Source organism: Nanorana parkeri, unplaced genomic scaffold, assembly GCF_000935625.1.
Source record: "Nanorana parkeri isolate BGI_ZX_2015 unplaced genomic scaffold, ASM93562v1 scaffold297, whole genome shotgun sequence".
In the NCBI taxonomy this organism is placed as follows: domain Eukaryota; kingdom Metazoa; phylum Chordata; class Amphibia; order Anura; family Dicroglossidae; genus Nanorana; species Nanorana parkeri.
In genome coordinates this window covers 763,752-773,684 of record NW_017306565.1, presented here as the reverse complement: position 1 = coordinate 773,684, position 9,933 = coordinate 763,752, and the positions used below count along the sequence as shown (strand labels likewise).

The 9,933-nt window shown below is 42.8% G+C and overlaps 1 protein-coding gene across 2 annotated transcripts in view; it reads left to right on the top strand.

The window, feature by feature from the left end:
* LOC108788004 (leucine-rich repeat-containing protein 4C) overlaps positions 1 to 9,933 on the top strand; it is a 246,154-nt gene that overhangs the window by 126,292 nt on the left and 109,929 nt on the right. The window contains exon 1 of one of the 2 annotated variants that reach the window (XM_018557715.1): positions 8,927 to 9,691. The exons of the other annotated variant lie outside the window; for it this stretch is intronic. The gene's annotated coding sequence lies outside the window, so the exon portion shown is untranslated. Of the gene's footprint in view, positions 1 to 8,926; positions 9,692 to 9,933 lie in introns of those variants that run through there. 2 annotated transcript variants of the gene reach the window in all.

Sequence of the window (9,933 nt, the reverse complement as noted above, 5' to 3'; positions counted from 1 at the left end):
AGTATTAAAAAATACAATTACAGATACATGTTGTTTATTGTCATGTGACAGTTTTTCTAAAACAATACAGAATAATGATTTCAGGACAGTGGTGGAGCGCCAGGGCCCAGTCACAGCTCCAACCGTTGCGACCCTGGTAGTTCTCATGAAAATGCCAAGTATTAGCACTGGTATCTGAACTGGTATCGGAACATCCCTAATCTCAGTGCTGGTGATCTCCTGCAGATTCTTTCAGCCTCTTCCTGTCTATGTAAACTCACTCCAATGTCAGCTAAACATCATTGCTTTGGACTGGCTTCCTGATGGTGACAGTAGTGCACCATACCAGCACAATGTGTATCAGCATTATTATTATTATTATTATACAGGATTTATATAGCGCTAACAGTTTGTGCAGCGCTTTACAATATAAGGAAGACATTACAGTTACAATACAATACAAGATGGTAAGGAGGGCCCTGCCCCTGAGGGCTTACAATCTGAAAGAGGAGGGAGAAATGATACATAAGGAGGGAGCTGTGTGGGGATGAACTATTTGAGAATGTGAAGCTTCAGTTGTTAGGTCTCGATTGGATGTGGGGAAGAAATGTGAGGTCCGAGTCAAGGATGACACCTAGGACCTTGGCAAGAGGGGAGGTTTGGATAGCAAATCAGCATAATCACTTGTAGTCACAGGGAGAGCAGTATGGCAGGTGACAGTATAGGAAAACCATAGGCATGTACATTTTGTTTAGTTCTGAATGGATATATTCCTACAGAATTCATAAAATTTGAATGCATCTGAATTTTCAAATTTGAACGAGTCCGAATGGAGATTAACCGAATGTTCCTTTAACGAAAATTCAGATCCATCCAAATTTTGTTCAAACCAAAACTAAATCCTATGTGTGACTGTTCTCTGGGCAATCATCCACAAGAAGGCACAGTCATGTGACTTCTTGTGGATCTTTCCAAAATGAAAATTTGGACGATACAAAATCCAAATAAGGAACCACATTGAAGTTCAGATCCGATATCTGAAAAACTAAAGAAATAAAAATCAGAATTGATCCAAAACAAAGCATGATTGTTGCGGGGTTACATGTCTGGAAAACAACTGGAAGACTGTTGTTACTCCATAACAGGAAGTGCATGCACAAGGTCCTTCCTGGGATACATTATTAGATATAAAGTGTGACATTACTTTGACATGTTAAAGCTTATGTGAGATTTTAGTGACTAGGTTTAGAGCTACTTTAATCTGTCTGGGTAAAAAAAAAAACTATCATGTTATCAGGGCCATTTTTAGTTTTAATTTTATCTTTATTATTGTGCTTAAATTTGACCTTTAGAAAATGTTTCTTTAGACTTGTTATTTTTTTACTATCTATCTGCAATCTTTGTTTACAAGCAAACATTTAACACATGACAAATGATTCCCAGAGTGCTGTGGGCTAGCTAGAGTCAGCACAGCAGTACCTGCTGCTTTGGTCGGCCTTTTTCTATCTGAAACCTCAGAGGAAGTCAGTAACTGCTGATAATTAATATAAATAGTCACATCAATTTCCCATCAAAGGAGCCTTTGCCTTTTAAAGGTGAACTCATTCTTTGAAGCATCTGTTAGGGTAGAAACAAGGGAGTTGCCATGTTGTATTTGTTTTTAAAGGTAGAAGCTGCATAGCAAATATTTTTCTACTTTTTGTACCTTTAAAAGCCAAATCAACCGTTGTAATTGCTGTATTTTTTTTTTTCTGTCCGACTCACTTTAAAGAGACACTGTCACCTTGCTCATGCAGGGAAAAGCAACGGTTTCTTCAAATCAAAGGACATCTTTTAATCCCCATATTAGTTAGCCAGGTTGAAAAAAGACACAATTCCATTGAATTCACATATTTACCTTATTTGGGCTTTCCTGCTGCTCTTCCTCCTCCAGAGCTGGCAAGCATATCCAGGACTTCTGGGTATAAGGGATCATGTGACCTCTTCCTCTGTGATGGTGCTTGGACCTATCAGCCAGTCGCTGGGTCAAGCTCAGTCACATGACCATTGGAGTTACGTCACTGATCCCTTGGGTTGCCAACACAGCAGATTAGCTAGCCAACTGCAGAAGAGCTGTAAGTGAGTGCATTTAAGTGGGTAGAAGGGGTCAAGGCTTTGGAAGCCATTTCAGAGACATTGTCACTTTGCCCAGCATGGACAATGTGAACTTGCCCCATAAAATGGATTGCTGTTTTCAGTAGTAGCAGTATTGATGGCTGCTTGAAACTGGACCAATTACCAGTTTTGTGAAATAATGGATACATTTATACCCAAATTCATCTCAGTAATTCTTAGCCACCTGTGGCAAAAATGAAATTGTAAAGACCTGACTTTCATATGGCCCGTCGGGGGGAGCACAAACGTGTTATTTCAGCATCAATGTAATTTAATGAATAGCTTGTTAAGAAAGGACATATTATGTGAGCTCCATAAAATGCACATTTATCATGCAAAATCATCCAAAAATGTATTTTTGTAACCAGCATATCAGGCGGAACAGATTGGATGCACCAGATGCTGATATATTGCCAGATAAGACAATTTTAAAAAGTTAACTTTTGAAAACGAGTACAGACTTCACACTTATGGAAAGTAGTGAAAGGTACACTCCACATTTTGAAGTTGAAGCCTTGAAATGCATAGAAAGGACCTATAGTTCCCAACCCAAGCTACTGATATAGCACAAGGACACCCCAGTACTTAAGATAGCTCTGCACTTTGGCCATTTGGGCTAAAGTAGCAGGTTGAGACTATAGACCACTGCTGCCTATGGTCACGTTCTGTTGCAATGGTCTGTCTCTGTGAGTTGTTCCCTTGTGTCACCATGTCACGTGTGCTACTGATGGTCTGTTTCAACACACGTAACAAAGTCATGGTCCACTGTTGTCACCATCAAGAAAATTGCTGTGAGAAATGCCATGCAGCAGTGCATGTGAAAATGAAGTTGATGCAAAGAGGTTGCATGAGGTCTGTATTGCTGAGAAGCAAAAGGATGAAAAACAAGCAAAAACAAGAATCTTGTTTAAATGGCGAAGCTTGTTAAAAGGCGATTGTTTGTGATACACAGTACTTTGGCAAACAAAATGTCATTCAGTTTGTGTTTACATCTACTTCCATTTTGGCTAAGTCAATCAGAGTCTGTTGTTTGTGTTGTATCAGTCCCATTGCTCTGTTGAAAACTGATAAATTAATGGACAGTTTGTAAGATGAAGGCTAATTAAAGGTACTTGAAGCCTTGAAATTAGGACTGTGGTTTTCCATCTAGACATTCCTTCAACGCACCAGTCCACCCCAATTCCTTTATTTTAGGAAATTTGCTGGTTTGGGAAGAGAGAGAGAAATTATTTTGTACAAGCTTCAGGAAGCAAATATACCGACTAGGGCTGAGCGTGGGCTTGGTGAGAACAGAGTTCGGCCAAGTTATCTCAAAACCGTCAGTAGCACACCTCCATCCCAGCTGCTTTGTGACATGTAGCTGTAACTGATTGGGCTAGGAGGGGATGTGTCTCTGACAGTTTTGTGCAGGCTTGGGCGAACTCGGATTGCACCAAGCCCGTGCCCATCAACAACACCGACCACCAGTGGCATATCCAGAGTATGGCATATATGGCACCTGCTCCGAGTGCCACTTGAAGGGTGGGCACCGCTCCATGGTTCAGCAAAAGTTGACCAACCCATGTGGACAGCTGACTTTTTTTCTCTACCCACCCCTCTCCAATACCCATTTACTTGCCCAGCTCTTAGAAACCAGGGATGCTCTGGCAGGCATCCCTCCTAACGCATTGCAACCAGTTGCATCACTAGTTGCCAAGAGCAGGGTGGAGTGCTAGGGTGTGTAAATCATAGCACATGCTGTACAGAATGACACATCTTCTGGCAGGTTAAACAGGAGATACCAATGTATTTCAACTGTATGTTTAGTCCTTTCCTTGGAGTTTTGCATTAGCAGTTTGCTGATTGGTTGCCTGGAATTGCTCGTTCTGCTTCTCTGTAAAGGATTAGCATTAAAAGTTGCTTTGTTATAAAGGTTAATCTGAATTGATCTTCAATGTTCGTTTGGTGGTTTCCTCCCAATTAGTGGAGAGTCATGTCTTTATCACCCAACACTACACAGCGAGGTGCCAACCTTTCTGAATATTACTCCCTTCACACATGATGGTCTTGTGGTCACACCAAATATCAGTAATAACATTTTACTAATAAAATCATGTGTTGTAATTGTGATAATATAATCACTGCTGGCATTGAAACATTACAATGGGCACGTGTCTCTAAAAAAAAAACCTTGTCTAGCTGGTAGTAGTTAATCACTTTCAGTGGGACTTGTTATGTAACATTGAAGATGTTCCTTAGCGTCTCTGAGCCACTTCCTCAGTTCTAATGAGTGTCAGAAACACACACAACATTTTATATCCACACAGGTAGCACAGTCACCATCCAATCACCATGGAATGCTTAGATGTTAATTGTCCAAGAACCGAATTGGAGGTGCAAAAGTTGTGAAACCCCCTGTTCTAAGTTCATAATCCTATCCTTGGTGTCAGGAAGTCTGCATAGATGTTAATTCCTTAATTTACATGGCTGAAGGTGTGAATTGTTGTCAAATCACCAGGTTAGGGATGTTAAAATGGCATTATATGTGAAAGATAGATGATGTTAAGGACCCCCATCCCTGTTCATGGATAGTTGTTCCAGTTTGGTGTAGATGGCCTTTTTTACTCCTCTTGCAAACCAGTGGTCCTCTCTGTCCAAAAGATGCATCTCAGTGACTTCAGGGAATTCTCCTTTTCCTTAAGATGAAAGAATGTCTCTTGAAAGGATCCCTGTTAGGGATTATGTAACTAGAACAGGGAATTCCACAACGTTCCTACTCCCATCTTGTTTTTAGACAGTTAACATGTATACATTCCTTGGTGATTGGATAAAGGTGTCAGTGCTTCCTGTTTGGATATGCATTCTAGGGTATGTTCTGAACGCTCATTAAAACTGAAGAAGTGGATTGGAGAAGCTACAAAGCATCTTCAAAAAAGGCCACTTGAATGTGACCAACCACTTCTAGCTATACCATGACCTGAATAAAGGACAACCTTCACAGACATGGGCTTCTCTATTTTACTCCTGCAGCTGTCTTTCACAGACAATTGTGTTGAATGCATTCCTGCTAACAGTGGGTCTACTTGCTGCCGATGCCAAAATGGACAAAGGGGTTAGGCAGGATTTAAGTGACACCTGAAGAGTTGCCTTCTGCAGCTCAGACAGTGTCATGTTACATGCACTGATTCTTGTAGATATTTGACACGTCTTTGGTGATATAGTTGAGAATCACTAAATAAAGGAGTCTTTAAGAAATGGGAATGTCAGAGTTTACTAAATATTCTGGAGGGCAACGCAGAACAAAAGGTTGGGTGCAGTAGTGACATTTGGTTTGCAGTGGGGATCACAGTGCCCGGTGGCACAGTATGCTGTCCTACACACAAGTGGCATGGACTCATTATAAGTTAGCAACAGGGTTGCTTTAACTTGTTGCAAAACATTAGGGGGTTAATTTATGAAGTGTTTGCAAGTTTTCTTAGTGTATAGCTGGGGGTGAATGACCTTTGCAGCACATTAGTACCATGAGATGGAGCCAAGCAGCGTAGTAATTTCCTGTGCTTCTTGGCTCCATCTAGTGGCAATAATGCAATGTGAACATATACCATATAGCCTGCCTAAGCATTAATAAATCAGTCCGCTAGGCTCAGGTAAAAACAAGAATTGAATTTGAAAACATTGCAATGGTTTATAATACAAAGGGCCTGTGTTGATGGACTTATTTTTGTGTCAAGCTGGTGTTGCATGCTCATATTGGTAAATAGGTATATATCCACTGTGCAGTGCAAAGAGACAATATTAAGATTGGAAGAGAAGCCAGTCACATGACTGTGATAGGTAAGCTTTTTTAAAAACTCACTTATACAGTGTCCTTATACAGTCCTGCTCTGTACATTAGGGTGGTGAGGGTCCGCTTACAATTTGAAGCATTAAAACAAATAGGGGAGCGACAAGGTCTTCTAAAGCAGGGGAAGGCAACCTTGGCATTTCAGCTGTGGGGGGACTACAAATCCCATGAGGCATTGCAAGACTCTGACAGCCACAGGCATGACTGCAAGAGGCAAAAGCATGCTGGGATTTTTAGTTTTACCACAGCTGGAGTGCCGAGGTTGCCTAGAGTTAGGAATACTGTATTACGGCTTACTCCTGTACCCCAAGACTTAAAATGCGTTTAACTCTTGCAGAGCAGGAAGGCCCCACTGTAAGTTTTTTTTTTCTTTTTTCTAAATCCCGGAGTTCAGCTTTAATTCTGTAGAATGCCACCTCTGCCAAAAATACATATTAAACTGAACCAGTAAGCTTACAACTTGAGCATACTGCTTATAGTGGATGTAAACTCAAACTCAATGACATTTAGGTTGTTTAAAACCCAACTCGGGGCACCAGAAAAAAAATACTCTTGCTGCCCCTACAATGTAATCGTTAACTGCCAATCTTTGTCTAGAACATAGGTTCTCTACCTGTGTAACCTCAGTACCCACATTTGTCCTTGGTCATTAAGTCACGACCCAAGTCATACTGCAATGGAATGCACAGAACTGCAGTACGGGGAGTTTGGGTGCAGGCGATCGGAGTGTGGGTGGGAGGTGCGTTTGGGGTGTCATTCAAATGAATGGCAACACAACACACCTTCCACATCCGAACACACAATAGGTGCAATTGTGTGGTACAGTGCATTCATTGCATGGGACTGTTTTTTAAGATCCACCCAGTCTCCCAACCTTATGAGAACTGGAGTGGACCCTCAGCTTGGGGTCCAGTGTGGGCTGCTGTGCTGTGAAGGAGCGCCATCCATATGTGCATTGCTTGTACAGCTCCATTGCGCTCCCTGTAGAGGTGACAGGAACCAAAATGTGACGTCAGTTCAGTCCAGGCATCTCTACAGGGCACATGTGGGAGCTGTGAGCAATGCACCCCACCTCAAGCTGGCACGCAAGGCCAGGCAACACATTTTTAATGGCTGCTTGGCGCGAAAACTGACGGTGCTGCACTAGGGGGAGTCTGAGGAGTCTCTCGCCTAGAAAAGTGGAAGTCATGTAGCGACCCACTAAACATGGGTCACGACACACCAGTTGAGAACCAAGGGTCTAGACGACCTGCGTAAAGGACGTTTACTTATCTCATCCTGCTCCTGCAGACCAGAAGACTGATGCCTACAGTCTTTCCCCCCCCCCCTCCGCTCTGGCAGTTGGAGGCCTTCTGACCATCACGTCTAATATAGGGCCCATAGCCTTGCATTATACGTGAGGATGCCCAGGGATAGTCCACAAGCAGAGGGGACAGACTTGAGTGCTGAATGGCAGGAGAGGGGGGGATCAGGTAAACAAAAGTCCTCTTCACAATATTCATAGATTCGGGGGGAGTAGCCCACTTCAAGGGTAGTCTTTTTAAGGGATAAGCTTTAACCCTTTCATCACCAGAGTTTTTAACGCTTTAATGTCCTGACCAAGTTTAGCAATATTGGTCAATACATTTGACAATAACTCTCCTCTAGTTTTTCTGATTAACAGCGGCTCTGAGAACCAGGGACACACACAGTTCCACGTCTCTAGCTTTCTGGTGCAAGGTAATTTAAGTTCTCAGGGCAAGAGGAATTTTACATTTGATATTCTAAAGGCACATTTTGGTCACAAATGGGTTAAGCGTTGTGTATCATAAACAACTGCCATTGCTTCTCCCTTCTTTTTTTCACTCTGTGTTGCATCTCAGTGCTGCTGATCCATTGCAGCCTCTTTGCAGCTCATTCCTTTTAGATTGTAAGCCCTCACGGGCAGGGCCCTCCTTACCGTCTTGTCTTAAATTGTATTGTGACTGTAATGTCTTCCTTATATTATATTGATGGCTGCATGGCATTTCTCAGGGTGGGTTGGTTTCCTGATGGTGACAACAGACAATCATGCCTACTTAACGTGTGTTGAAAAAGCCACTTGTAGTCTCCATCAAATCCAGCTTGACAGGAAGTACCTGAACAATGACTTTTATGGCTGAATGACCATTTATTAGTCTTTTAATAAAAGCTGCATTTTTTATTTTTTTTTACATTACAATGACTTATAAAATTCCATTAGCATGCTAACAGCTCAGAGGAGATTTTTCCTGATTGGGTTTCCATCTACTTTAATGTTGCAGACTTTCACTGTCTTGTAGTGACAGGTAGGTGGCAGCAATAGCACACCAGTTGGCTGCCTTCCCTTTATTCAAAGACATCAAGTGTTAATGCAATTGACCAATCAGTGCTAAGATGATGGGAGGTAATTGGGTAATTGTATTTTATTCATCACAAGCAGAGGGGAAAAAAAAGAAGAAAAAAAAAGTGGCAGAGGGAGGTGAAGAGAGAGAGAGAGGGAAAAAAAGAAGGGAAAAAGCAAGGGAGAAAAAAAGGTCCATTGGGAAGGAGGGAGGGAGGGTAAGGAGGTAACCCTCCTTGGATGGGAAATTGCATTAAAGAGTTATTGCTGGACCTACACATAGCTCAACCCCTGTTCGTACAGAGGAGGCACTACTGCAAGCAATGTGCATTTGTGTGCTTTTCATTTGGATCTACAAGCAGTCTATGTGAGCTTGTGCTGCAGCAAATTAAATCTATATGATTTTGTATGTCTATCTCATGATGATGGGGTTAGCAGAAACACAAGGAGCACTGCAAGGAGGAGAAGCATCAGAGGAATGAGCATCATCCACCGGTGCAGCATCCCTCCAGGATCGTGGTACCCAGGTGATGGGCAACCCAATGCATCTCATACACAAAACGTGTTCTCATCTCCATGGAAGGCTGTTGCAAAGATCGGAGGCTCTGTGACCATCTCACTCTTCATCAGGCTCCCTGAATGGAAATAGCCACTGAGGATTTTTTCTTTTTTTATGTGTAAAACTCATCAAAAGGGATGATAAGAGAAGCAGCAATTCACCAGGTGATTCCATACGGAGCTTGATGGATTTATTGCAAGCATCTCTGGCTGAATGTGATATCATGAAATTGCAGAGGAGGCTGTGGAGCTGGGGGAGGCTGGTGAGATGTGCCTGGAGTTTGGGCACCGGGATTGCTGGAGCCGACAAATGAAAGAGGGGGTGAGCTCAAATGCCAAGCTGCACTGGGCTGTGATTGGAAATTTAATCAGTTTTTTTTTTGGGAGAAAGTTTCTCTTCTTGGGTTGGACACAGTGATGCTTTACAAGGAAGCTGTAGGATGACCATGAAGACTGGTGGCATTCTGTGGAGCCAGGGTGGATTTCACTGTCGGCAGCATCCCTCGGCAGCTGCAAGGGGCGCACGGGCGGAGGTGGGGAGCTAGCCGTTCAGCACCTTGGCCAGCGAAAGTTTTGAAGAGCTGCTTTGGTGGAACAGAGCTGCTGTTTTGTCCCAGCTCCCTCTCTCTCTCCCTCCCCTCCTTTCTCCTTTCACTGTGCAAATTCAGTGTGAAATGAGCCTGACTTTGCAGGCATAGTTTGTATGAACACTCCGGTCTGGGATAATACTGAGTTTAGTGGGGCAAGGCATGGATGGTGGCATTGCTTCCTGGGTGCAATCTGCAGCTTCTCAGCTCTAATGGTGCCTGCTTGGAGATTCTCCTATTTCTGACACAGTGAGTGCTTTTCATTTCTATTTAATAGGGGGTATGAAAACTGGGGATGGGGGTGCGAAAATTGCGACTGGGGGTGCTTCATTTATTGCAGCCTTTATGTTCCCATAAGCATGCTTCTATTTTATTTGTGGATTTTAACCCTTGCTGCCTTTCATACACCTGTAGGCAGCACTGCATTGGAAGTACATGTGTGGCACAAACACTGCAGATGAGCATTAGCACACAGATTTAGAGTAGTGGGG